This window comes from Coptis chinensis, chromosome 7 (genome assembly GCF_015680905.1).
Source record: "Coptis chinensis isolate HL-2020 chromosome 7, ASM1568090v1, whole genome shotgun sequence".
Taxonomy (NCBI): domain Eukaryota; kingdom Viridiplantae; phylum Streptophyta; class Magnoliopsida; order Ranunculales; family Ranunculaceae; genus Coptis; species Coptis chinensis.
In genome coordinates, this window is record NC_141462.1 from 77,811,105 (window position 1) to 77,834,794 (window position 23,690).

Genomic DNA, 23,690 nt, shown 5'->3' on the forward strand with positions numbered 1-23,690 from the left:
CTCGTCCTAGACGTTCAGCCAGATGATATCTAGTCCCACGATAAGGCGTAAAAAAACCAGGAGCGTGTGGAAAACCCGCATCACCAAGGTAATACTTGCATACGAATCGAATTTAGGAAAATATATGTGAACATGAAATCGATTATATATAATAAGTTACAAAAAAATATACAGTTGAGAGGTATACCGTTTGGAACAATTAACTTGTCTCTAACTCTTGTTAGAGAGGATCTCAACATCCTACTGTCATGAACTGATCCTTCCCACCCAGCTAAAACGTATGTTATCTTCATATCAAAAGAGCAAGCAACCAAAATGTTATGTCTAATATCACCCTTTCGGTTGCAGTAACGTGGTTGGTCATCTAAGGGTACCATTGCTGGCATGAAAGAACCGTCTAGTGCACCAACACAATCCTATAAGAAATTTAAATATGAATGGTCTCTAAGAATTTGAGTGCCCTTAAACTTTATGATGTACATAACTAATATTTACCTTGAAATATCTCATGGGCCAAGGTCTTGGGTGTACACTACGACCCATTTGTGGAGAAAAACTTGCACGTGCAGGCTTCACAACTTCTTTTCCAAGTTTTAGGATAGCTCGCAATACATTGTGAAAATGTCGATGCACTGTTCTAGAAGATCTTATGACACCAAATGCACTGTGCCTAATACGTGTGTCGTGGCCAACAATGAGAAGGAATAGAGACACTTGCTCCTCTACATCAACCCACCTACTAGATTGCAAACCCTTCCCCTTTAATCGTGCACACAACCTATGAAATGCAAACATATTCATTCTGAGCATGTCATGACAATTGTTATCACTTTCCATGTAAAGCCTCCTAAGAATTTGATGTCTCTCTAAATCCCTATTCCTAGATGGTTCTCGATCTATGTATACAATAAACAATCCAATCTGATAATAAATCTATGCAACAATACAACAAATTAATGTAATAGCTCGATAATCGTTTGTCATTTTCCTACATTTCCAGAGTACATATACAAAAGTAAGTAACAAGTTATGAGAAAAAAAAAATGTAAACAGTAGAGCATATCATCACTAATTATTTGACTGCAATATTATTTACTTATTATTTAGTAAGTAAGTAACAATGTGATTTCTAGTTTTCCCATCTCAAGGTTTTTAAAACAAGTTCATTACAGTAGATAATTAGTTACCTTATGCCAATATAAACAGAAGGTAGAGAATCAGATTTTAACTTTTAAGGTAAGCAATGTCTCTTGTTGGATCCATACTAACAAAAAGATATAAAGTTCCATGCTGGTTTTAAGTATTATAGACTATAGAGATATTGGCAGTATAAAAACAATCTTCATGGTTATACCATGGTCGAGGGAAGACCAAAAATATAGGGGCATACCAAGTTCAAGTATGTTAACATTTAAAATTTTACCTCATATTCTAAACCATGCATCTCTCTCTTCATAATCCATTCTCACTCATACAAAGTCCACACTAGTTCTCTTAGCAAATCCTAAGTCTACTTAACCAGGCCAAATATTTTACTTAAAAGGATAACTCCCAAAAAGGATAGGCCGCAAGAATAATACAAGGCATGAACCAAGGCATTAATCAACTGTTTAAAATCTAACAATATAAATCTATGTGACAACCTCATCTTGTCCAGCTAGATATAAACCCCAAAACCCAGTTGGGTTCTCTGACTTTCCAACACACATCTAATATACTTTATGATATTTGGTGACTAAACAAGAAATAGAAAACAGATGAATTTGCTTTCAGTGCTCTCTAGTGGGAAGTTAATTAACACTACATAATAAATCCAACCTTCACTAAAGCCTACAACGAACCAACAAGACAACTCAAGTCTCTGTCAAGCCTTACCACCCAACTGCCAGAGAACTAAATTTATTTCTTAATGACGTGCCTACTACTAAACTCGTAGTTTAAACAGTTTGATTAAATCCTGACAATTTTAAGGACACGCAGCTTGGAGGACCAACTTGGAATGTAAAGTTTAGGAGAAGGGATGCAAGAACTGCAAGTCAATGTGCCACTAACACTAGCATTCCTCCACCAACTTTCAACCTTACGAACCTCATCTCGAATTTCTAGGCTCAAAGTCTCTCTGTCAGGGACTTGGTAGCCTTATCAGGTATATATACAACATCTCAAACAGGCACACACTGACACACACACCTTAAAAATACTAAAAGCGGTTTCACTCTCGAACATCTACACACACTATAGGACAAGCAAGGTGTACAAGCTTCAGTGACAGAATTTACAATGAAACCAATAACATTGATGAAACCTTTGCAAGGACAAGGCAAAGAAATTGTCCAAAGACTTCACCCACAGGAGACAACAACCTAGCACCACTAAACCTTCAAACTCCTACATCTTTTGATAACAACTACTACCACCCAACTGCCAGAGAACTGAATTTATTTCATTACTCCGCAAATTGAACTCATGATTAATATAATTTTGATTTCACAAATGTTATAAAGGAACACAACATGCTCCAAGAAGAAAGCAATAATACTCCTGAGTTTCAGCCAGAATTCTTAACTGAAGCACCAAATAAGTTTGTTGTCTATCTCAACAAGAACAGTATATTGATCAATAGACACACTGATTCTGGGTCAAGTTAATTACTCAATAGAATTAAGAGCATTTCAGGTTGGAGATCTAGACATTTCTTTTAGTTCGTATTAATTTATAAAGTGTCTTTCCCTCTTGTATTCTTCATGTGCTCTTTTATTCATCAATAGAATAGTAATTTGTCGACAAAAAAAAACAAGAAAAGAAGAAGAAGAAGAAGAATAGAGTGATAGTTTGGTTACTCCTACTAGGAAACTAGTGTCGTGACTATAGTGAATATAGCTTGTCTGAACTAGAGAGTATACAATCATATCTCATTGCAAAAAACACAAACATATACATAAAAAAAAATACCTGAAATAGAGACTGTTGGAATCCTTCGAACTTGGTTAGTTGGTCACCTTCAACAAAAACAAATGTGAAGAAAAAGATGTTAAAAGAAGCAAGTGAAGAAGACATGGTTAAAATCAGCAAAAAAAAAAGTTACTATTTTTATGAGAATGGTTACCTCGAGTGATTGAATAGTGAGGACGATGACGAGTTGATATGAAGAAGACGAGTTGAGTTGTACTTTTATAGGCACGTAACAACCCCACAACTAACTTTGCGAGAATTCTCCCAAAATCTAATTCCTGTTTCTCACGAGATAAGGTGAAACTTCGAAGTCTTGGAGGGTGGGAGTCCAAGTCTTACGGCAATTCTAATTCTAGCAATTTTTTATCCAAACGGCCTGTGAGAATGGTAAAACCCACCAATTTCAGTTACGGTGGGAATTCTCACTGTTGCCAAACATACTCTTAAGTTATTTTCTATAGGCAAATTATCATTAGGGTTGGGGAAATCTTCTCTGAAAGCCATGCATCATCTTGTTGTTATATTGAAGCATTTCCTTAGCAACTTTGTCCTGCTGGGCACCTTGTTCTCAAACTTAGCTTCATTTCTCACTCCCCAGATGCAGTGAAACATCACACAACAGAAGATCCCAGTCTGACTAATAGGTTCTTCTTTACTGGAACACCAAAGCAGAAATTGGTCCAGCCAAGTTTTGACAGTGTCAGCCCTACCAATTTGCACTCTAATCCAAAGATCTGAGGCAAACCAAGCATGCATTTCTAGTCCACTCACAACCAAAGAAGAGATGTGTATCTGTTTCCATAGTGCTTAGACAAAAAGGACATGCAAAGTCCCCATGCATGTTCCTTTCTAATAGTAAATCCCCCATGGGCAGGGATATCCTATATAATTTCCAGAGAAAAAGTTGGATGTAAGTTGGGAGGCTTGACTTCCATATTCTAGAGATGGTTTTTGAGCTGAAACTTGAGGACTGCCCTTCCCAATTCCTCTGTTTGAGGTAGCTGTAGGCAGTCTTCATAGTAAAACCCCTTTACCATCCCATGCCCATTTCATCTTATCTTTTTGAGCACCAGTTGGTCTGACCACCATCTCTTGGATTCTCTCACTGATGAGAGGTTGGAACAGCCTATTAAACTTTGCAGTATCCCAGCCATTCCCATTAGACATAAATAAATCAACCACATGATGAGATTCAAGTTCTAGGTGATCAACTCCCAGCTCTTGAAGAGTGATAGGTCTACCATCCTTGCAAAGCTAGGGGTCATGAAGTATTGAAGTGGTTAATCCATCCCCAATATTCCAAATAAGACCCCCACTTATCATATTGAACACTTTGTGGACTCTTTTCCAGAAATAGGATGCTTTCTCAGGTGGATTGAGCACATCCCCAATCCAATTTTTGTCATAAATACTTGTGAACACTTTTGTTCACATAGACTCAAGGTCAGTAGCAGCTTTCCAAGGTAATTTTGCTAGCATAACAATGTTCATATCTCTAGCTTTTTGAAACCCTAAACCTCCAACTTGTTTAGGTTTACATAGGTGCTCCCACCCAATGGTGTGGGCACTATTAGAATTATAAGATCCATTCCAGAAGAAATCTATGTAGACTTTGTCTATCTTGTCACATGTGGAGACAGGGAGGAGATATGTGGACATGACATATAAGGGGGTAGCCTGAGCCACGGATTGTATAAGGGTTGCTCTTCCAGCCTGTGAGAGCACCTTAGCTTTCCGGCCCTTAATCTTACCATATACCTTATCAACCAGATAGTCAAAATCCTCAGTTTTATCCTTAGAGTCAAAAAGCTTCATTCTCCAAAAAAATTTCTGTTTAAACTTAACTTTAAATCTGACATTTTGATCTACTAAAAAATATGCTAAATTTGTCATAGTTAATTAACTGTCCGGAGGCCTCACAATACTTTTGTAAGATAGCCTTAAGATGGCTGCTATCTTGAGGAATAGCTCTGGATAAAATGATCAAGTCATCTGCATACAAAAGGTGAGTGATAGCATGAGAGTTTCTCTTGATCTTTATACCTTGAATCTCTCCTCTATGCTCAACTTGTGCAAGCATCCTTGACAAAGCCTCTGAGACCAAAAAATAAACATGTAGGGAGATAGGGTGTCTCCCTACCTAAGCTCTCTTTCAGGGATGATCTTTTCAAGAGGTGAGCCATTCAAAAGAACCTTAAAAGAAACAGTAGCAAGGCATTGCAAAATCAGATTCCTCTAAAGTTCACTAAACCCGAATTTTTCAAAAATGTCATCAATAAAGGTCCACTCCACTCTATCATAGGCTTTTGTCATATCCATTTTTAAAGCCATCCATCCATTTTTATTTTTATTTTTTCATATTTCTCATGTTATGAAAAGCCTCACAAGCCAAACCAATGTTATCCTTTATGCTCCTCCGCTTAATAAAGGCTCCTTAGAAAGGTGGCACAATCTTGCTTATGTGATATTTAAGCCTATTAGCCAGGATCTTAAAGATGATTTTGTAGCTAAAGTTGCATAGGCTAATAAGCCTAAATTTGGACATCTAGTCTGGATTGGACACTTTAGAGATTAAAGCAATATAAGTTTCATTGAAACTAGGATTTAGGTGCCCAGTAGAGAAAAAATTCGTAAGAGCATTCCCAATGCAGGATAATATGAGGGGTTTGTGAAATTATTCACCTCTAATTGTGGAAAACCACTGCCCAATGCAGAGGTGAATAACCGGTGACTATTTTCCCAAGTTGAAATGAAGGTGAAACCTTTAACCGAGATAGTGGCTGACTTGTGAACTTCGGACGGGATGTTGGATTCCGTCTCGTTTTTTTTTATTTCTTTTTTGAATGGAATGTTTTATTCGTCTCGTGTGTTTTTTCGGTTTTTTTTAACTTCAGACAAAATACCGGACGGGATGTTACATTCTGTTTCAATCAAAAAGTAACATCATGTCTCAATCAAAAAGCCTCCATACAGAATCTAACATCCAGTATAAATTTTTTTTTTCACCTTTACATTGCAGAGCTTCACCTTATTTTTCACCTTATTTTTCATCAAAAGGGAAAATACTGTCTACATAGAGGTGATAATAGGGGGAATATATTGACTTGCATTGGAAATGCTTTAAGAAAGGGAATAATACAGTCCCCAGTCATTTTTATGAAGTCTTCCAGACCCCACATTATATTTTGGGTCAACACCGGGCGCCCAAAACAAGAGAAAAACTTTTCTGTTTCTCTTCAAAGTTAAAACTCGACAAAAGACTCTAAAAAGTAAAAACTGAATCACGATAAATCAACCGGTGATTCAGTGCGTGTGGTTTCCCTGTTAGATCTGGCGATGCGAGAGAATTTCAGCGCTCTTCTCTCAGGTATATAATTGTTTCTTTATTAGTATAAAAAAACGTAAATCAGAAAGAACCTATTAGACCCGAGTAGCTAGAGATTACCTAGTTAATTAAGTGTTATATGTAATAAAGACAATCATATTACGAAATTGCCCGAATTACATATTACCATATGTAGGATATAATCCACCAAAGAATGAGGCTATTGACTGCAACTTTCATAATTCCGCTCATGATAGGCTGAACCCATTTTCCTATCTTCAAAGTGCCCAACTCTTGTTGAGAATCTAGTATACCACAAAGACTACAAGATTACCACAAAAAGGCAGAAGTAAAAGAAAAGAAAGTGCAGTACTAACAAATATATAATATCCGTCAGATGACGTTGCGATTGAGCCAAGATAATCCAATGCAAAATAAAAAGAAGAGGTGTTCAATCACAGTTTTAAAAGAAAAGAAAGAGTGCAATAAACTGAAGTAGCTGATAAGTTTTCTGTGTTTCTCTTCAGGTTATAAAGATTCCAAAAACTGTGATGAAATCAATCAGTGTGATTTCCCTGTTAGATCTGTGGCTCTGGAAAACTTCAGTTATCTGTGTCAGGTATGCTTCTTACATCTGATTTCACAATGCAATTCTTTGATTAGGAAAAATAGAAAGGAGGAACTTTTTAGATCTGAGTAGCTAGAGAGTGGATGGGGTTATGTATTATTACCTAGTATGGTGCATCCAGCTCCTGGATAATATCAGCCATAGTAGGTCTATGTCCTGGTGCAAAACAACAGCACCTCAAAGCCAAACGAAATAACATTTCAAATTGTTGCCTGTTGATCTGATCAAATACTCTCCGATCTCCCAGCCGCCTGAGGTCTTTGCCAGGACGGTTCATCCTTTTGAATTTTCGGTCAAGGGTTTGTTCATCTTCGGTACCCCTCTTTCCATTCTCTCCTAGAATGATTTCTAGGATGACTATTCCAAAGGAGTATACATCATTGAATTTCCTGCCGAACCCTGTCAAGAATTTTGAAGTCAAAAACATACAACAGAATAAGTTATGGCAGTTGCGAAAGTTGGAAAATAAATAATACTAACGCAAAATTGAAAAAACTGTGTAAGTTTTTCCTTTCAACAGTACTCGCCTATATATCCATTTTCTATATATTTTGAATGGCCTTTTTCTTCTTCGATAAGAAAATTACACTAATTAAGTAATGTGAATTACGTGATGAAGAAATCACATTACAAGTTGCCCAAATACAAGATCTAATCTTCCACCCAAGAATGAGGTATTGTCCCTTACTACATTAGATGACCCAGCGCAAAAGTATTATATTTTCTCGTGAGATAAACAGACAATGTGATGGTCACACGTATGACCTAGATATGACTTTGGAACCTAATTCCAATGTCTATGTCGATTTTAGGGTTCGACAACCTTGTTCCTCGCGAACTCTCACACAAGAATTCACACAGAAAACCTTTCTCTAAACTCAAACTTTATTATTCATCAACACTAACTCCGGCCAATGGCCTACAACTCAATTTATAGCTAAAGAGACTGAATTTATAGGAGTGATCATCTATAGGAGTCTTCTAATTTAATTTAATCATAGGAGTGATCATCTCTAGGAGTCTTAGTTTTCGAATATTTGTAAAGGTACAAGGCACAAGTAGGCCCAAGGGCTGCATAGGCCTTTGCATCTTGAACAATTAGAAGCACCAAACTACCTCTCAAATCTTTAATGAGAAGCTCTACTTCTGAAAAGGTTTGTTGCAACAGTGCTGAGCCGGAAATCTAAAAATTGGAATTCTTGTGGTGTGGAATCCAGAAAACCTGCTGTCTCAGAAGGTAGCTTGGTGCTAACCCTAAAGAGTGAGTACAATTTTAATTCTCAAGCTAATAGATTAGACATAATTGACATCCATAATGGTTTCTGATGAAACTGAGAAACACAAAATGTCACCCTCTTTATCCTTTACTCTATTATAGAGGTTATCACATGTCCTATTTTTCTTCTCGAGTTATTGCTATTTTTTAGCCTATCTTTTAGTATTAATCCAAGTGTTTTAGCCTTAGGTCTTACTCTATTGTCTTGCCTATGTGGAGGCATCTTTACCTGATCAATAGTCAATTTAAGGTCATTTGAACAATGTTTCCAAAAGTTTCACCTGTGACTTCTAGATAGCATTAATTGTCAAAGGGATTTATAATCTCTATAACTTCTCATACTTACTTGTCCCCATGTTCAGCTTGTCAGCATAACCATAAGTGTACTCAGCAAAGTCGCCCCCAGATGATTCCAAGCTCGATGTTCCAAAATCCGCTAAAAGCGGCTTGAAGTCCTGTCATAATACCAAAACAGTAAGTCAATCTTCTTCTATTTTGAATGCATTCTTATATATAGTGTATGTAGATAAAGTGCTCACTGCATCAAGTAAGATATTCTCTGACTTCAGATCACGAATAACATATCCTCTACTATGCACATGATCAATGGCTGATGCAGTCTCCTTGATGATGCGTACTCTGTTTGCCCATGGTATGGTACCATTTTTCTCTGCAGCAATGGGTTAAAACTGGTATGAACTAAGCTGGATTTTATATTGTTATGATCTGAAATAAGCTTTTAAAAAAAACTGAAACACATATGCTAAAGCAAAATGGCGAAAAAGGAAGTAACATAGGAAACACATGTGTTATACCTTTCAGAATGTTTTCCCACAAGTTCCCGTAAGATGCATAGCTTAATATTAATGCCTGGAAGCCTTCCCCAAAGGCCACACCCACGAGACGGACGATGTTGTCATGATCCCCAAGAGCCACTAATACACCAACTTCAGTCTATAGGTACTTCAGTTAGTAACTTCCCAAGTTTCCAGTAGGTCATAGGTAACAATATGAAATATGTAAGTCTATAGGCTAGGTACTTCATTTAGTAACTTTCCAAGTAGATCAGACATAACAATGTGTGATATTACTGATAAAAAAGCAGATTACGTACTTGGAATGTAGGGGCAGGAAGGCCTGGCTTCACACTCTTGATAGCTACTTCTTCTGAAATCATACCTTTACTGTTATCAGGGGGGATAACGCCATGGAAGACTTGGGCACATCTACCTTCGGCAAAAGGGAAGTGAGCCATCATATCCTGGACTTCAGCTACAGTGAGAACAGTTACTCCAGTTGGTGCTGTCCATGCTGAGTGACAAAATGATTTGGTTAAGTAGATAAATTGGCCAAGTAAAACAACTATTAATTTAACTTAATTACTGGGGATGTTGGCATTTGAAGATTCCTCAAGTTCTGGTTTTCTGCGAGCGGGGAGACATCCTGTCATCTTGTTCTTTAACCAACTCATCCTGTTAGTCATACAGTGAAATTAATTAATACTAACTAATATGTATGCCATCTGGTTAATATCTTACAAAAGAAACCATGTAAATTAGTAACCAACAGTTGAACGAATGTGATTTTTAAGATCATAGGATCTCGTTGGTGTTATCGCAATGAAAGACCAAATTCCACTTCACATGTTTTTAAAAAATTTGTCAATGCAACGGCTCCTGTAGTCAGTGTTGAGATAACGATTTTACGGTTTTATACCTAAAATAGTTTACAGATATTCAGATTTATTGTTCCCCAACATAGAAATGGACAATAAAGGAAATATCATTTATTACAACAAACAAAATAACCTAGAGAAACCATCGTTTATTACGGGATCTGTGTTAGTTACTATATTTCAATGCAACAGTTCCCACGTTATTATAGAGATCTTGGGAAACCCACTATTATACACTTTTCATTCAGGCCAAGTAATGAATAACGAATAACCAAAATATTACAACAAATAAACAAAATAAACGTAACGTAATGCAGCTCGAAATAACATGAGAACAAGTAGGAAAATGGAAGGAAAGTTATTATTTATTATTACTTGAATCTGTTCTGGTGACGGCGTTTTGCGGCTGGTATCTGAGGAGACTTGAGAGAGACTCTTCACAATGGTAGGGACTAAAGAATCACTATTTTTATTATTTATTCCTACCACTTTTTGTTCTTATTCTCTTTTCTAATCATTGGCTATCGTTTCATCACTCTGGAATGTTCTTTCAGATATTCTCCACGTGGCGTCATTTTCTGCTGTCCGTACAAAACATTTTGCCATGTTCATTCAATATTCATGACATGAGCTCAAAAGTTGCACATGGTGTAAAGGATCTGATGGGCCAAAGAATAAAAATTCCTAACTGATGTTCTCACGAACATTTGAGTTGGGCCCACACGGCGTGAAAACAGATAGTAGATATCCCGCTGGGCCCGTGAATAAAGATCACACAATTAGGAAACTGGAAGCCCTATGCCAGGGATGCCACTAACAGAAACCGTAAACCTAAAAACGTGGAAATGTACACAAAAAAATGCATCGCAAGTTCATAACCACATAAGATGATTGTTACTTGGACTAAATCCAATCATATATAATGCAACGTTACGAGACGTAATGACTTATTGTAAGGGACATCCTACCAAACACGTGATATGCATACAGTCCACTCACGACGACTCCACCAGTTCGATTTGATTCCAAGAACACAAGCACTTGCTCACTCGTCAAGATCAGTTTAATATCAATGACTCGTCACTCGATTTTATCTTGTGATATCATCATCTACCACAATCATTATTGCTATCATTCGTATCAGACTCTTATCCATTACTACACTCAAATCATTACAATCATTACATTCTTAACCACGCTTTCATCATCATTACATTATTAGCCATACTCTTTCTATACCAACTCAAACAACGTAATACTTGGAGTTACCGCACACATGGAACCTGTGAGGACACGTCACTTATCCTAGTAGCATACCTATCCATATTACCACATGTGTCCTATCTACTACTTGCTCACAACATTTATAAAAGCCAACCCCATAACTAACTACGTTGGCTTAATTCCAGTACACTTGATCCCAACATACTTAACTCCGGTCTCACTTCAAGGTGGCTTCTCGAGATCAGTTAGCTGATATCTTCACCAAACTAGTGATTCGTCCAGTTCTGAGTTATATTGGTAACAAGCTGGGCATGAGTGATATCTATGCTCCAGCTTGAATGGGGGTGTTGAAGTATGTAGTGTCGGTCTCACACATTCTATAAGTGTGAGACCGTACCTTATAGACATTTTCTTACTCATGAAAAACAACCATTTTCATCAACCAAAACCATCTCTTTTCTTAACCTAAATTAGAGCTAAATCATAAATACTTGGCATAATGTCATATTAATCTCTGTTATTTATGCTAGGAGATACATATGGTGGTTAGCTTGTTAGGTTAAAGGGATTGAGTGTGTAGAAGAAGAAGAAGAAAGGATGGAGGCATAAGAAGAAGGTAGAGTTTAGAGTCTATTTACCATAACCTACAATACATATATTTATACTAGAGATGGAATAACCTAAATAGCAACAAGCTAAATAAGGTACGGTCTCACACTTATAGAATGTGTGAGACCGACACTACATACTTCAACACCCCCTTCAAAATTTGGAGCATAGATATCGCTCATGCCCGAAACTTTTATTACCAATATAACTTCGAACCTGGACTAATCATCGGTTTGGTGAAGATATCGACTAACCGATCTCGAGAAGCCACATAAGGAGTACTTATCTCCTTTGTTTCAACCTTATGTCCGACATAATGACCATCTACCTCTATGTGCTTAGTTCTCTCATGAAATCTTGGATTAGAAGCAATATGAATGGTGCCCGATTGTCACAATGAAGAGGATCGGTAGTTGTACCTTGAAACCTAACTCATGTAGCGCGGATTTTAATCCACATTAACTCACCATCCTTTGATCCATAGCTCTATACTCACCACCGCGACTAGACTTTGACATAACCGTTTGCTTTTTACTCTTCCATGTCACCAAATTTCCACAAAGGAAAGTACAATACCCAAGTGGTGGAACGTCTATCCGAATCGATCCCTGCGATAATCGATCCGAATATCCAACAACATCAAAATTTTCATTAGAAGCGATAGACCAATCCACCCACCGTGAGAACCTTTCAAAAACCTCGAATACTTAATAAGCGCACGGTAGTGAGGAATCTATGGTGCATGCATATCTTGAGATACTACATCGACCGCAAAGGAGATATCTACAGTAATAGTAGCATAGATCAACTTTCCCACCAATCTACGGTATCCCTTAATATCGGCATACATCTCTCCAACATCCAACTCGAGTTTGTCGTTCGAATCCATAGGAGTCTCTACTGGGCGAGCTCCTAAATTACTCCGTCTCAATCGAAGCGGTGTCTAATACATACTTTCTCTGTGAGAGATGAATTTCACCAGGGAACCTAGTAACTTCAATGCCTAAGAAATACTTCAGTTCTCCTAGATCTTTGGTCTAGAACTGTCTTAAGAGATTGACTTTAAGTCGATCAATACCCCGTTTTGTCGACCTCGCGGACAATGATATCATCAACATACACAACTAAGACAATAATCCCTTGCTGGGTCTTTCGGTAAAACACGGAATGATCATATTCACACCTAGTCATTCCATTAGCCATCAAAACCTGACTAAACTTAGCAAACCAAGCTCTAGGAGACTACTTGAGCCCATAAAGATACTTCTTTAATCGACAGACTTTCCCCCCTTGAACAACAAAACCAGGAGGTTGAACCATATAGATTTCCTCCAGAAGATCGCCATGTAAAAAGGCATTCTTAACATCCAACTGAAACAGAGGCCAGTGATGATGAACGGCAAGAGAAATCACAATACGCACAGAGGCAAGCTTTGCAATTGGAGAAAACGTCTCGGAATAATCAATACCATATGTCTGGGTAAAGCCTTTTGCAACCAGACGAGCCTTTAAACGAGAAATAGTACCATCCGGGTTATGCTTAATAGTGAAAACCCACTTACAAGCAACCGCTTTCTTCCGTAAGGAAAATCTGTAAGAACCAAGTGTCATTAGAATATAAGGCACTCAACTCCTCGTCCATTGCTTGCTTCCGGCCGGGATGAGATAGAGCATCCCCTCAGAAGTTAGGCGAGGCAGACGCATACAACAAGGACATAGCAAAAAGACTTGATAGATGGTGGTAAATGATCGGTGGAAAACATACTTAGAAATAGAATAATCGAGCATACTTACTAGGAAGATTTACCGGCGGTGGACGTTCAAGTTTTCGGAGTGCAATCGAACATCAAGGTCGATGGAATGGCAATAGGATCCACGGAACCACACGTTGGGAAGAGGTGAGGGCGCGGAGCGATTGAACTTTCGGCCTCAAACTCGGAATGGCAACGAAGGTGCGATGCCGCTGCTATTGGAAGGCTATCGATGAAGCGCGATGTCGCGCTTCGATCACCGGAACTCGACCATCAAGGGAGGAGGTCAGTCGCCTGGAAGGCTATATCGAGCGCAGGTAGCGCTTTTTTTCACTCGCTCCCTCATTTTCACCAAGATCATATCCAAAGACCACCGGGTGGCATAACACAATCCTCAAATGGTTCAGAGAGGACATCTTTCCCTTTGAAGAGTAAGCGGGACATCTTCAAAAAGGTAACATCAGCCGCATAAAATGATTTGCGCAGATGAGGACTATAACACTTGTACCTCGCGGTAATGCGTGAATACCCAAGGAAAAACACACTTAATAGCACGAGAGTCTAACTTATCACGACTGGCTTAAGATTATGAACAAAGCGCATACAACCAAAAATCTGAGGGGAAGATGGAAAGAAGATTGACCGGAAAAAGAACAGAGTGTGGTGTTTTGCCTCCTAATAATCTTGAAGAGGGCATACGATTAATCAAGTATGTGGCGTGGGTGGGGCCCCGCCCCCAATAAAACTTTGGGAGATTTGTTTGAAACATTAAGCATCGGGCGACTTCAAGAATGGGTGTTTCTTTTTCTCAAAGAACCCCATTTTGTTGAGGTGTATCCACACAGGAGGTTTGATGTGTAATGCCATGGTCATCTAAAAAACTCTGGAATATTGTAGAGGTATAGTCTTTGGCATTATCAGTTTGAAAAATATGCATGTGTGCAAAATACCGATTAGTAATTTCAGCATATAATTTTTGAAAAAAAGAGAATACTTGAGAACGATTTTCCATAATATAGACCCAACAAACACGAGAAAAATCATCTATAAATGTAATAAAATACTTGGCTCCAAAAAGGCCAGTGGTTCTACAAAGACCCCAGACATCTGAATGGACTAACTGAAAAGGAGCACTAGAACACTTATTTAACCTATTTTTGTAAGTAGCACGACGATGTTTAGCTAACTCACAAACCTCACAACCTAAAGACTGAATACTAGAAGAAATACTGGGAACTAAACTTCGCAAACTAGCCAGAGGAAGATGACCAAGAAGACGTCTATGCCACTGAATAGGAGAGACTGAGACTGTAAGAGCCTGCTTCTGGTGAGAGTGCCCATAATAATCTTGAAAGTAATAGATGCCCCCTTGCTCATACCCCCCACCAACTAGTGTCTTTATCTGTAGATCCTAAAACACAACATGAGTGGAAGAAAACATGACATTACAGTGAAGAGATTGGGTGAGATGATGAACAGACAATAAATTAAAGGAGAAATTTCGAATAAGCAAGACTGAGACAAGTGATATATTACTAGTTAACTGAATAGTACCCCGACCAAGAATACTAGCCTTAGCCCCATTTGCTAATGTGACATATGATGGTGTGTGAATATACGCAAGACTAGAAAACAACTGGGGATTACCTGTCATATGATCAGAAGCTCCTGAGTCAATAACCCAAGAGTTGTTACCACTTGTATGAAGACATGTTTTACCTGAATTAGCTAGGGTCGCAGTGGGGTAGTCAGACAAACTCGATGAACTGGGAATAGCTTGTATCCGCTTCATCAGGGCTGCAAAGTCTTCTTGAACTTGTTGAAAATCAGTCACTTTCTAATCAACTACTGTGGCATTGTTGGCTTTGTGCAAAGGTAGGCGTCCTGTTATATCCCAACAAAAATCAGCACTATGATTTGTGCGCCCATAATGTTCACAAGGCTCAAAACTGCCAATACCACGACCACAACCACTCCCTTGGGTACAACCACCCCCACGGCCACGACCCCCTCTACCTCCTCTACTGCCATTACCACGACTAGAAGAGGGGTTGTTATTACTGCTTGGAGGGATCAATAAAGCCGCACTGTTATTGTGGCTTGGAGGAGGTGTAGTAATACGAGACAAACGAGAGTAAGCCTCAGACAGAGTAGGGAGCTTAGATTCAGCTTGAACTTGGGCTTTCACATTAGCAAACTCAGGACGTAGCCCAGATAGGAATTTGGAGACTCGAAATTCCTCTCTTTGTTTCTTCAACTGATTTATGTCTATAGTAAGTGGGTGATATATATTCAGTTCTTCCCACTTGCTACGAAAAGAATTGTAATATTCAGAGATAGACATATCTCCTTGAGTGAGATCAAAGATGTTCTCATATAACTGAAAGATACGAGAAGTATTATGAGATTGAGAGTATGATTCTTGTAGATACTCCCAAATCTCTTTTGAGGTTTTAAAAAACCGCACAGTATTACAAACATCTTTTTCCATAGTATTCCACAGGAAATTGTTAACCAAGCGCCATCTTTGTCGGGTTGTCTTTCCTTTATCATCTGGGGGATCTGTCAGATGATTTTCCTTACCTTTTCCATTAAGATAAACAGTAACTACCTCTGCCCATTAAAGGTAATTGGCAACACCCTCCAATTTGACAGAGATCATACCAACAGAGAAAATAGACATATTACCAAATTCATCGGATTTTAGAACAACATCAGTCATTGTAAAGAGAAGAAAAACTCACTTGATGAAAAAAAAAAAACGAAACTGCAAAACTGCGAGACAGATGTCTCCTCTTTATCAATACCGAGAGATCATGGAAGTTTAAACAATACTAAGACACCAACTAATACTAAAACTGGAACCTTGAAACTAAGGATCTCTCTCCTAGCATTCTCTAAACAGAGTCGGCTCCGATACTATGTTATTTATGCTAGGAGATACATATGGTGGTTAGCTTATTAGGTTAAAGGGATTGAGTGTGTAGAAGAAGAAGAAGAAAGGATAGAGGCACAAGAAGAAGGTAGGGTTTAGAGTCTATTTACCCTAACCTACAATACATATATTTATACTAGAGATGGAATAACCTAAATAGCAACAAGCTAAATAAGGTACGGTCTCACACTTATAGAATGTGTGAGACCGACACTACATACTTCAACAATCTCTTGGGATAAAAATAGATATCTACTATCTATATACTAAAACAGAGACCTCTAGGTTAGATTTTTCTCTCTCCTAGGTGGCACTCTAATATCAAAGCTTTTGTGTCTGGTATGCCATGTGGCACTCCAATATCAAAGCTTTTGAGTCTACTATGCCACGTGGATCTCTAATTGAAACACTTCCCACACTAATTGAAACACTTCCTACATGTAATTAAGGAATACAAGTCCGAATCTGCTAAAATATAGGTTTAAAAAATCTACTTTATATTAAATTGAATATTATAATATATGAATATAATATATGAATTTAATCAAGTTCTCTTATCTCATTATTTGAGAAAAGGTTTTTTACTTTTTTACCAAGCGTAGAAGGACTTGGAGATCTACCAACAACTATATTCTCTTACCTTAAATCGATCAGGGGGCGGTTGAAAGCAACAACACTCATGGAAACGGACTTTAAATGCCTAGAGAAGAAACAGAGTCCCCAACCTCCCTTAAGGGAATTGAGTTAGAAGAAATCAACTTGAAGCGCCTTCTCAAAGTTTGTTTGTCCTAAGGTTCAAAGAGCCGAAGTTACAAGACTAAGGAACTACTAGGCCAACAGGGACAACTATGACGGAAAGCGGTTCCACCTAGGACTGCCAAGGATTTAAAGAAACTCGAAAGCACGACCCGGAGGAGAGAACCCTATGAAGAAAGAAGAGAACAAGATCTCCCTCGTATGAAACAAGCAAACCGAACCCGAAAAGGAAGAACAACCGTTTGAACGGTATCTCCATTTCGACATTCTTAGTATCGTGGAGAATGATTATCCGACAAATTTAGCCCGAGATGTTTAACCCATCCGGCAGCTTGGGTCCAGCCCGGAAGGAGAGACCGCTGAGGGCCGAATTTGAGTTCCTACCTTTTGATCAAGATGGAGAACGTGTTCCACATCCAAACTATCGGTTTTGACGTGCTTAACTTCAATGTTTGTCAATCGCTTCAGAAGTAAGATGGTGATTCGGTTAATGTCGCAACTCTTCTGTCATTCTGCTTCCAACTTTTTCTCTTTGCTCTGTTGGGTGAACCGTTATTGAATGTTGTCTGACATCGGTATCCTGCAAATTTGAAGATGGTTATGAATGAATTTTGAAGCTTTTCCATTCACATAAAATGAGAACCCAATTATGAAAGCTTACCCCTTTGATGCTTTCCATTGCCAAGAATCACATTGGTCGGTTAGGGAGACATGTTGGAGGAGAGATGTTAGGTTAGTGTACCTGTATCTTTATGATGATTTCAGAATAAACCTTTAACTCATTCTCATTGCAAACCATGGTGATTCATTGCCAAGAATCACATTTGCAAACCATGGTTTTGTTTTGGGCCGGTTAGACATGGTATTCCAACCTCTTGTTGTTTCGTGGTGGTGCTTTTAGGGAGAACTCCAAGTACATATTCTATGATCAGATATTCCAAATCTGTGTTCTTTGAGAGTTAAAAAGATTTCGAGGGATTGGGAACTTAGTTCTAAGCTCTAATCTTGAACGGAGAGACGTGTAAGGCCAATAACACGAAAAGTATCCGATGTCAATACAGATGCAGTTTTGGGATTCTATCATCGCCATTTCGAGAGAGAGGAATCTCATAAGATTTAGAGCCAAGAGGACAACTCGCAGTTGACTCCCAAGATCATCTCGTGAGATGAGGTTATATAGATTAATCGTTAAAAGACCGATTAACCGGATCGATTACTACACAACATTGGAGTGTCTACTGCTTATATATAGTAGCAAACAAGCTATTGACTATGCATGGAAGATCAGAAAATGGAGGTTCTATAGTAAATTCCGATGGTTTCATAAGCTGCAAAACAGCTGGTATGGATGGAGGGATGGCGAGATCATAGTGGTAAAGCCATTTTTCTATGCACGATGGTAGAAGTGGAAACCGAAAAGTGGTCTATCCTGCATCAAGAAATGAAAGTCGTTGAAGTCTGCATAGTTGGTTTTTTGTTGCATAGGTGTATAAGGGTGCAGATGTAGTCTGATTCTGGTATAGCAATGCAGAGAGCAAATGGTAATATGCCCCTCCATGGCGTTACCTTAATATCGCTGATGCAAATGAAGGGACTAGAGGATAATTGGACTGGTGCCAACATATAAACATTGCTACAGCCTACGGGGAGACAAACAGAGTATCTAGCTAGGAGATCTACAGTTAAAAGAATTGCCATACCCTAACAATCCTAATATCTATCAGTTGCAAATTAAGAGATTATAATTGAATACATTTTTTCAAACAAATTTTACTAGGCATATATATATATATATATAGATTTATTACAATATATATTGCTTCAAAACCAGAGACACATATTTATCAGAAGCATTCAAAAAAGGTTATAGGACATCTTAAGATCACCAAAATGAATCCCAAGATTTCCCACATGATCTGGAACAGCTGACATGTTAAGATCCCCAAAATGATTCTCAAGATTTCTCACTACAACATTTGGAACAGCCAGCTCCGACGTTCCACACTGAGAGTTGTGTCGTGAAGCACTTTTAATTTCTTTTGTAAAAATTTCATCTGCTTCAATTTGAGTTCCCAACTTGATCAGCATGGAGAACGTGTTCCACATCCAAACTATCGGTTTTGACGCGTGCTTAACTGTCAATCGCTTTTCTCTGACTCTGAGAAAATGGTGATTCTCGATTAAAATAACTCTTATTCTGCCCAACTTTTTCTCTCTCTCTTTGTTGGGTGAACCATTCATGGATGTTGTCCGACATGGTATCCCGCAAATTTGAAGATGGTTATGAACGAATTTTGAAGCTTTTCCATTCACATAAAATGAGAACTCTATCAGCTACTAGAACCCAATCAAGAAAGCTTACCTATTTTTCAGGAACTATATAAGAGTCCTGCTAAAAAATATTTTGATCTTGATCGTAAGATGGTGATCTTGATCTTACCTATTCAAGTTTGATATCTACTATCTATATACTAAAGCAGAGACCTCTCATAGAGAATTTTCTCTCTCCTATGTGGCACTCTAATATAAGAGTTAGTTTTTTCTCTCACCTATGTGGCACTATAATATGAAATATAGTATTTTCTAATAGCCTATAATCCCACGTACATGGAACCTCTTTGGAGAGTTTGAGTGTATTTATAATTCTTATATATTTGATCAAATAAAAAAAATTGCTAAAAAATAGGTGATTTGTAAAAAGTAATTTCCTATTATGAATCAAACACTTTTAGTGTTCCAATTCTTATATATTTGATCAAATAAAAAAATTTGCTAAAAAATAGGTGATTTGTAGAAACTAATTAATTCCCTATTACAAATTATACAATTTTAGTATCTATGATAAAACACCGACTTATTCCGAATATATCTTTAACACGACCTCAAAACATAGTTAAAAACAATTATACAAAAAATAACATCACAAAATATATAATAGAAAATAAAAAAATAATAATAACGACAAAACAATAATGACAAATATTTTAAAAAATATATAATACTGAATGAAACTAACGTCAAAAAAACAATTAATGGGGAATCGAAAACTGGATGCAAATGTATCGAACTAACTTTAAATAATATTTAACGGGAAATCGGAAACTAGATTCAAATGCAAGTATTAAACTAATCTTAGAAAGTAATTAATAGAAAATTGGAATATGGATACAACTGCATTAAACTAACCCCAAGTAATAATTAACGGAAAATCAAAACTTGGATGCAAATACATCAAACTAACATAAAAAAATAATTGTCGAAAAATCGGAAACTGGATGCAAATGCATTGAGCTAACCCTCAAAGATTAAATTAATGGAAAATCGAAAACTGGATGCAACTGCATTAAACTAACCTAAAAAAAATTAATTATAAATTGGAAACATGATGCAAATGCGTGGAACTAATCTTAAAAAATAATTAATGGGAAATCGGAAACCGGATGCAACTACACTGAACTAATCTTAAAAAATAAACTGGATGCAAATACATTGGACTAACCTCAAGAAATAATTAACGAGAAATCGGAAACTGGATGCAAATTCATTGAACTAGCCTCAAACAATAATTAGTGGGAAATCGGAAACTAGATGCAAATGCAACTTTATTAAATAATAAATGAGAAATCGAAAACTGGATGCAAATGCATTAAACTAATCTCACATAATAATTAACGGGAAATCAAAAACTGGATGCAGAAAATTGGAAATTGGACGCAAATGTATTGAATTAAACGAAAAGAATAATTAACGAGAAATCATAAACTGGATGCAACTGCATTGAATTGATCTCAAAAAATAAATAATGGGAATTGGAAATTTGATGCAACTGCATTGAACTAACCTCAAAATATGACGGAAAATCATAAACTGGATGCAAATGCATTGAACTAATCTCAAAATATAGTTGAGTTATATGTTGTGGGAATGTCTCAATAAGTATAATTTTGCATTTAAAATGGTGTTTATCTTATCTCTTTCCGTATGATTGGGAACTCCTTGTTATTCAAGTAGCTTCAATATATATGAACTTCACCTTATTAGACAATCTCACAAAACTTCAATCAAACTTCTTTTATTAAACAACAAAATGAAGTTGAAGGGTTTTATCAAAAGTGAGTTTTTTTTTTTCTTTTTAATGAAAAGTAAGGTTTTTACGTTATAAGAATTTTGGTTGAGTGATCAATATAATATTAATATATAATAGTTCTGCATATTTGCAAATATTTTTCAGAATAATCAATATAACAGTACCCGTTCGTAGATAATCTTTGAATATTTCACATAGTGAGTCATGCATAATTTAAAGAATAATTAATAGGAAATCGGGAACTGGATAATCTTCGATGATCCCACATAGTAAATCAAGCATAATTTACTTTTTATGTCATATTTGCAAGGACACTAAAGATGGATCAGTAGAAGTTAGTATTACACACCACATTAGATAATTAATCGGAAACTGGATTCAAATACATAACTGAGCTCAAAGAGTAATTAACGGGAAATCGGAAACTTTATGCAAATGCAGTAAGTTAAACTCAAAAAGTAATTAACTAGAAATTGGAAACTGGATGCGATTGCATTAAACTAATGTCAGATAATAACTAACGGGAAATTAGAAATTGGATGCAAATCCTTGAAAAATATCTAATGGGAAATCGGAAACGGTATGCAAATACATCAAACAAACCTCAGATAATAATTAATGGAAAGCCGGAAACTGGATGCAAATGGATTGAACTAAACTCAAAAAATAATTAACATAAAATCAAAAACCGAATGCAACTGCATTAAACTAACCTTATAGAATAATTGGTGGGAAATCATAAACTAAATGCAAATGCATTGAAATAATCTCAAAGAATAATTAACGAAAAATCAGAAACCGGATATAATTGCATCGAACTAACCTCAAAACATAAATAATCATAAACTAGATGCATATGCATTGAACTAACCTTAAAGAGTTATTCACGGGAAATCGAAAACTGAATCCAAATGCAATGAACTAATCTCAAAGACTAATTAACAAAACATTGAAAAATGGATGAAACTGCACTAAACTAACCTAAATGAATAATTAACGGAAAATTATAAATTTGATGTAACTGTATTGAACTAACCTAAAAATAAAATTAATGGAAAATCGAAAACTTGATGCAAATGTATTGAACTAACCTAAAAAAACAATTAACATAAAATCATAAATTGGATGCAACTGTATTGAACTAACCTCAAAGAATAATTAACGGAAAACCAAAAACTGGATGCAACTGCATTAAACTAAAATCAGAGATTAACTAACGGGAAATCAGAAATTGGATGCAAATGCATTGAAATAACCTCAAAAAATAGTTAACTGGAAATTGGAAGTCGGATGTAACTACATCGCACTGATCTCAAAGCATAAATGTGTCCGCTTTTTTAGCCTTCTCACATGAGTAATTACGAGTAATTAGGAACCCAAAACGAAAGTCAGTTTATAAAAACATACTCTTACATGTATGCAAACTGTATAGAAATTGTAAACTATCGAACTAACATAGAAAAACAACTAACGAGAAATCAGAAACTGGATGCAGATGTATTAAACTAACCTCAAAGAGTAATTAATGGGAGATTGGAACCTGGATGCAAATGCAATGAATTAATCTCAAATACTAATTAACGAAACATCGAAAACCGGCCGGATGCAACTGTACTGAATTAACCTTAATGAATAACTAACAGGAAATCATAAAGTGGATGCAATTATTGCTTGTTGAACTAACCTCAAAAATAATAATTGGGGGAAATCGAAACTTGATGCAAAAGATTGAACTAACCTCAAAGAATAATTAATTAAAAATTGGAAACTGGATGCAATGTACTACATTAAACTAACCTCAAAAAATAATTAATGGAAAATCATAAACTTGATGTAAATGCATTGAACCCCTAAAACATATTTGTATTATATGTTAAGGAAATAAATGTCTCGACAAATATAGTTTTGCATTTTAAGTAGTGTTAGTCATAATTCATTTATTATGATTGAGAATGTCTTGTTATTCAAGTAGCTTAAATATTATCTTCGCCATATTAGGTATTCTCACAAAATTTCAATTAAACTTTTATTGTTAAACCTAACAATAAAAAGAAATTGATGAGTTTTATCAAGGTTTGATACTTCCTTTTTATAAAGAGTGGTACAAGAAATTTAAATGAGTAATTAATACAATTTTCATATCTCATAGCTATACATAGTTGCGAATATTTTTTAAAATAATTTAATATAACGGCACCCGTTCGTAGGACATATTCATGTGATAAATCTTTTCAAGTGGGAGTAGTGTATTCTTTGAGGATATGGAAACAATCAATTTATTTTAGTGATTTGTATACATTAATACGTAAGCCGAACGATGATGATTTACCGCTAAATCACCATAAATCTAATAAAACTATTATACAAACTAGATCGAGTTTAAGATAATTTTATTTGAAAATTACGGATTAATATCCTAAACCACAAATTGAAGAGGCTATCTCAATTTGATCCCTTAGTTTCCAAGTACTT

At 36.5% G+C, this 23,690-nt stretch overlaps 1 long non-coding RNA gene across 5 annotated transcripts; it reads left to right on the plus strand.

Annotated features, from left to right (window-relative positions):
• The first annotated feature begins 6,123 nt into the window (after window positions 1–6,123).
• Window positions 6,124–10,604, plus strand: LOC147489057 (uncharacterized). 5 transcript variants are annotated; one of them, XR_015200937.1, is made up of 6 exons: window positions 6,124–6,319; window positions 6,805–6,896; window positions 8,544–8,655; window positions 8,751–8,873; window positions 9,004–10,301; window positions 10,411–10,604. It is a non-coding gene; the product is annotated as an uncharacterized LOC147489057 (long non-coding RNA). The 5 variants fall into 5 exon arrangements; XR_015200939.1 differs by having other exon boundaries at window positions 6,125–6,319; window positions 9,287–10,301; window positions 10,411–10,602; XR_015200940.1 differs by having other exon boundaries at window positions 6,125–6,319; window positions 9,307–10,301; window positions 10,411–10,602.
• The last annotated feature ends 13,086 nt before the right edge of the window (window positions 10,605–23,690 follow it).